Here is a 6,403-nt window from a genome sequence, read left to right on the forward strand (position 1 = left end):
TTTATGTACAGAGATATAATCCAGTGCCTCAAATCCCATCAAACTATGGGAATATTTTTCATAGTTGACAAAAAGATATTTTGTTGAAGGTAAAGAGAGAGATAGTTTTGCAGAAGGTGTAAGAAAAATAACGACCCACACAGATTCTAACACCAGAGGTATTTTATTACACTGAGGCCCTTGTACTGTTTTTTAATGCAAATGTTAATATATTTTTCTCCAGCATATATAATGTATGTGAGAATGCTTGAGCGTATGTGTGCGTGCATGTTTGTGTGATTGTGTGCGTGTGGATTGGACTGCGTGGGTGCCCTCGGGCCGTTAAAATCACCCTGCATCGCTTCACCCCGATCCCCAAAACGCTACCAGAGAGAACGCAGGATTTAACACAAGGTCGCAGGGGCTTGACAATGAATGTACTGAAATGCATTGACCCTTCTCGCTGGTGGTGCTTTGATTATACAACTTGCTTTCAAGGTGTGATCGAAGCCTGCTTTCAGTTAAATAAATCGCCGGAGCCGTACAACCATATGAATCAAGCGTACCTGCTTGCTTGCTAGCTGTCACTGCCCCACACAAACACACACAGACACACTGTATTCAATCTGCACTGTTGTTAGCTTTATCCCCACGCTGGGTTTGATCCAATGATTTGTACGCTGTCGAACCTGGGCACAGTCTCAGCAGCATCCAGAGATTATACCAAATATAAGGAGGAGCTGTTTTCTCTCCGCATGCAAGATGCGACGGCCACTTTTTCCTCCAATCCAAAGTGTTTCTGTAAACAATGCTACCCCCAAACTGCTGCTGCTGCTGCTGCTGTGGTGGAATGTTGACAGCTCTGGATTACAGTCAAGGCTGTTCAGTCGCTTCATGGGGAACAATGATATTATCACACTCTGTGCCAAATTTGGTAAGTTCTATTGTGTGTGGATGAGTCAAGTTGTCCAAAACAAAAGTAGCAGATGAATTGAAAACTGAAGAATCTGGGACAAATCTGTCCGTGATGTTAGCTTTCCAGACTGTGCCCAAACGAGTGTCGTTTCCAACATTAGATTATGAAATACAATAGTGAGCATTAAAACAATGAGATGTTAAGGGCGATGTTCTATTATATAGCATTAGGTTTTCCCAGACTTTATTATGATAATTAAAAAATTCAGAGGTATATCTGAGGCGGAGGAAATCTGCCTTTGTCCTGGACATGGTATTTTTAATTTATTTTGTTTTTTCTTTCCGCTTCCCTCTGAAGAGAAACATATTTGGCATTGTTAAGAATGTCAGCAGCATTACACTTTTCCTCTAACCACAGAGCATTTCAGACTCGCTTGATTTCTGCTGATGTTATTTAACTGCCATGCTGGGTCAAGCACTAGGCCACATACTGTACGGTAGCATTCCCTTCTAACCTCACGTGCGTTCGGCTCAAACACTGTGTCCATTGCTTAAGACTGTGTTCTGTAACAGCTGCAAGAGTAGCTGCCTCAAACATTCCTCCTCGGTAAACATGGGTGGGGCCCACAGTTCACCCAAGGGCTTGTTCTATGATTATTATTATTATTTTTGTGTCTCTAGCAGGAACTCTGTACACAAGCCATAGAACGCACTGATGCTCCTAATGTCTCCTTTGCAAAGAATAAAATATTTTTTAAAAACACTCTGCACCAAGTTGGATTTCTCTCTCACTCTGACTGACAGTTTCTATTTCATACTTGTGGGTAATGTTCAGGGACTCCTTTTAAAGTGATCCACCGATTTTTAAAGGGCTGTGTGCAGCTGATGGGGATTTGTTGGTTTTTATTTAGTGGCTGCCTTTGAACACACCAGATGTCTCAGCTGTGTTCGCACAACCAACATAGCAGCAATGTTTAATCACAGTTACATATGTGTTTCATCATTCCTCTGTATGAGCATTTCTCCTATCTTGGTTGCCAAAATGGCTCTGAATTGTGATTGCTCTATCAGTATTTTTTTTCCAGATAAGGCAGAGAATTTTCTTCAAGTCTGTTTTATTCACATTTCTTGTTCTATCTTATCAGCTTCATCTTAATATTTATTAGAGAATGACTGCATGAGTGTAGCCCCTTGTTTTCAGTAGTTTTTTTTAAGTATGCAGTTTCCCTATGAAACCACAGGAGGGCACTGTTTCCTCAACAATAGCGCCTTTGGCATTATGCCTCTCAAGCTACTGAGCCTGCGGGATCCAATAGCTTGAAAACACAGCAAATAAATAAAAGTTTGATGTTGGTTATGAAAAACACTAAATATAAATGCATCAAAAATACATATGAAACATCAGAAATTGAATTATTTAAATTGGCATGCCAGTGAGGACTAAAATCCTCCAATTAGGCTATCAGAACAGTCTAATCAGTTCAAACTAAATATATAATCTATTACATACCATATGTTTTTGCTTATGCAGTCAAATTAATTATAATAGTCTTTTATCCCCATCTAAATCCTGGCGTGATGTATAAGGAGTGCATAGTTGTGTGCAATATTTAGCTTTTAGGATTTTTTTTTTTTTTTTTTTAGTGTACATGCAAAAATATTGTACCATGATGATATTTTCCATCATTCGCATGTGACTTCATCCTCTCTATAATAAGGACGCATGAAAAGGATTTAAATGCATAACATGTCATTCTGGCACAGGGAGGGGAACGGAGCTGTGGGATGCCGTGCTTCCTAATTAACATTTCTGCAGTAGATGTGAAATAGGTTCATATGTCTGCACACTTGCCTGTTTTTCTTAATGACAGAAGAGACACTGAAGGTGACAGCATGCTAATTTTGAGATCACTTGGTGGGTCCCCCTGCCCCTAAGCAGGGCTGGGTTATGCAAATAAAGCAGGATGATACTTCTTTTTCCCTTCTCTCAGTTTCATGAGTAAGAAATGAGGTGCATGTCCTGCACTAATGCTGAGAATTTACACAAACGATGATTCTCCTATCATCCCCCCACCCCTTTTTTTTTTTTTTTACTTTTATGGGACCATTTTGCAGTTCAGTGGGAGTCGTTGTATTATAATTGTACTAAAAAGTTCCTTTTGTTTGGTTGACTGAGCAATCAGAGAGCACAAAGCTGTCATATTTGCCTAAAACAAGATGGTGTATTGACAATGATAGCTTGCAAGTTTGCTCCTGTTAAGTGAGTTTTCCAAACAGGAAAATTAGGATGTTTTAGAAGAAACTTTATTATCCAGTGCTGTAATGATATATTGGTGGCGTCTTTAAGAATATTAACAGCATAAGAGGAAACCATTACCTGTATCCAGACAGAGCATTTAGAGTTTTTGGGTGGGCAATGGCAAAAAGAAATTCACTCTTACTAAATAAAGTATTTAAGCATTCCAGTAGTTTTAATTTGATAGCTGAGAGAAGTGAGCTGCAAACTATATAGGTATAGGGTTAATGCAATTATTTCTCAGAGATCAGTGAAAAAGTATATGCTGTACATCTCCACACTCCTCTGGGTAGGCCCCTGCACATAGTGATAGTAATGAAATCCAAACAGTTTTCAAGGCCTGGCTTCAAAATGTGGCTGGTGGGGCGGGGGGGCAATCAGTTGTAAGTGCATGCAGCCTTGGAAAAAAACCCAAAAAAACACTGAAACTTTTAAGCAGTGATCGTGCCACTTCCTCAGATATTTAGATGAGATTTTTTCCCCCTCTAACAACAGCCAGCAATATATAGGTTATTGGATTAAAGTCAACAACAGTTGTCAATCATCCAGCTGTTACACATCTGAAGGTTGTATTCAGAGTTGTGCCTTAGTTGCCTTACATGTTTTCTTTTTCTTTTTGTCTGTCTGCCCTGTGATTTCACCCAACATGTGAAATGCCACAGGTGGCTGCGGGCTGTACGCCAAGCTATCAGCGGGATACCTCAGCTGGCAAGTTGAATGCTGTGATATTTACCTCAATTACCCAGCGTGCAACTGAGGCAAATTATATGCAGATCATCATCTGTAAATAAGAGATAGTGCTCTTCCCCTCGTGTAAATTAAGTAACAGCACATACAACCCTCAGAAGCTAACACAAGACACATTTGTCTCCCTGGTTTTTTAATAGTAAACTTGGCAGGTCTTTTTTTATTTTTTATTTTTTTTAAATCTTCTTGCAAATTGGACTGCCACAGCACAGTGCCACATATTGGACTTTGCTGCTAATTCCTCGCTATTTCTGTCTCGAGTGATTAGTCACTAATTGTTGCTTCAATCAAACACCTGCATGTCTTACTTTAAGTCAGGTCCAGCCTTTGTTATCCAGGCCCAAGGTCAAACACCTCACACAGGACTCTCCTCTCACTTCTGAGTCATGCAATTTGAGTTGTCAAACAAAACCATCCCACTTTTTGTATGTGTGTGCGTGCATTTGTCTCCTTTAGCTTGCAGCCAGCTCTGTAGCACTACACAATTCAAAGCTGTATGCAGTGCAGTTTGAAGAGGATTATGATTATATCAGGCCTATTTACTATTTCATGTGGCTCTTGATGATACTTTGTACTCAGCCTACTCAGCTTATTACTTTCTCAATGAATAACAAATGAGTTGTCAAATAAAAGGCAAATAAACACAGGGCTAAAGAGAAGCCGATACAAATATTTCATTAGAACATATGTGGGGAAAAATAGGTTTGGAAAATCAAGCATTAAATTCAAATACTAAAGTGGGGGCATACTTTGCCTCTCTGAGCATCTCACGCCCCCCTTTTTTTTCCTCTCTTGTCTGCTCTTACACGGGCACATGCGGCGTCTTGCCTACTCATCCAAACAAGAGGACAAATTACTTTAATTATGGAGTAATTGCAGAGTCTTGTGTTAATTAAATCTTTATCAGTTCAAGTAAGTGGATTGCTCCCACATGGAAACCATGCAGTGACGTGCCGCCTTGCTCTCTCCCTCCTCCCCCTTCTGCTCTGTCTAAATTTTCAGTCTAAAACCATCTTTTATTCACAGCCTCACCCAACTCTAACGTCTCCTCACCCCTGCGTCTCACACTGAAATGATTGGGATTAGCATGATTTGGGGAAAGGGTGGGAGGGTGGCAGGGGTGGGGTTGTTTTACCAAGTCTGTCGGCAGCCAGCTGTTTCTTAAAAATACCATAACAAACATGATAGCACCGACACGAGGGAGTGTCCTCACGCTGGAAAATGAGATACAAGATTTATCTCAGGTTCCTGGTGTTTGACAAAATTGAATCCTCTCATTTTAATTGCTCTCGACTAGGTGTGCAGCTCCAGGCGATGAAAACAGGAGCTCTGTATGTTGTCCCTTGTTCTCCGCAGACTATTATGTTCCATTGTGCAAAATGCCGATTATGATTTGCTTTATCCTTGTCATCTATCTTATTTAGGATCATTTAAGTAGCCACATGTTACAAAGGAACAGCAGTCAGCCCTGTTATTATGTGTGTTTGAGTCCCCTGCTTGTTGTAATGAGAACTGGATCACAGAGGAGAATTAATCTCTCTGAAGACCTATTCTGTGGTTCAAGGCCTCGCTACATGTACATTTTACAGGGAATGGTTGTATTTTTTCCACTTGCAAAAGAGCACAGCGTTAATGCTTGTTGTTTCTCGGAGCTTTGTCTTTTGACTAGTATTTGGGCCAGGCTGTGTGGAGCAAAAGAGAGGCAGCTTTAAATGAAAGGACACAGTGAACGTACACAGAGAAGAATGATCTAACTTTATTAACCAAATTTTGTTAAAAACACACAAAACATGAACAAAAACATAAAATTACCTCGTTACGATTCCAAATGATATTCCCAGAGCGATGTGACCAAACATGCATTAACCTGTTTTTTTATTGGACAAAAAAGTGAGACTGTTTTTCAGGGATGTGAAAAGTAGTTTGGCACTATGTACTGTAATTACATGTTATACACTTTTATGGTGCTCACTGTACACTAATATCCATGGGCTGATATATTAACAGCATGCATCTGAATGAAGACAAATAAGTCAGAAAGAACCAGAAACAACAACAAGAGATCCACTCCCCCGGTTAATGTCTGTGGGTTCCAGGCTTCAGCCAATCGGCGCAGCATGCCAAGGATTCTTGACAACGTATTAAAAATTAGCATTTTATTTATGATTATGTTAATTTGTCCAATTGCATCTGAGACTTTGGCAAAGGGGGAGGAGGTGGTAGGGCTGTGTATAAAACTGTTCCACCCCCTCAATTAAAGCTGAGAGTGCGCACATCAAATGCATCTTGATTGTTTTATTTCATATGCATTGCAGTGGCCCACAGAGCCAATGTTATGAAAAGTACATCCTATCCAGTTATTTCTCACCCTGTCTGCATGCTGCCCATTGATTGTAAGCGAGAGAAGGTTGAGTAAACATGGCTGCTCTTTTTGCAAGTGCAAATACTGCAGAGTTTTAATCTTTC

The sequence above is a fragment of the Mchenga conophoros genome, linkage group LG19, assembly GCF_057382185.1.
Source record: "Mchenga conophoros isolate Kocher_MC1m ecotype Shallow Benthic linkage group LG19, M_conophoros_male_GT1.1, whole genome shotgun sequence".
NCBI classification, from domain to species: Eukaryota; Metazoa; Chordata; class Actinopteri; order Cichliformes; family Cichlidae; genus Mchenga; species Mchenga conophoros.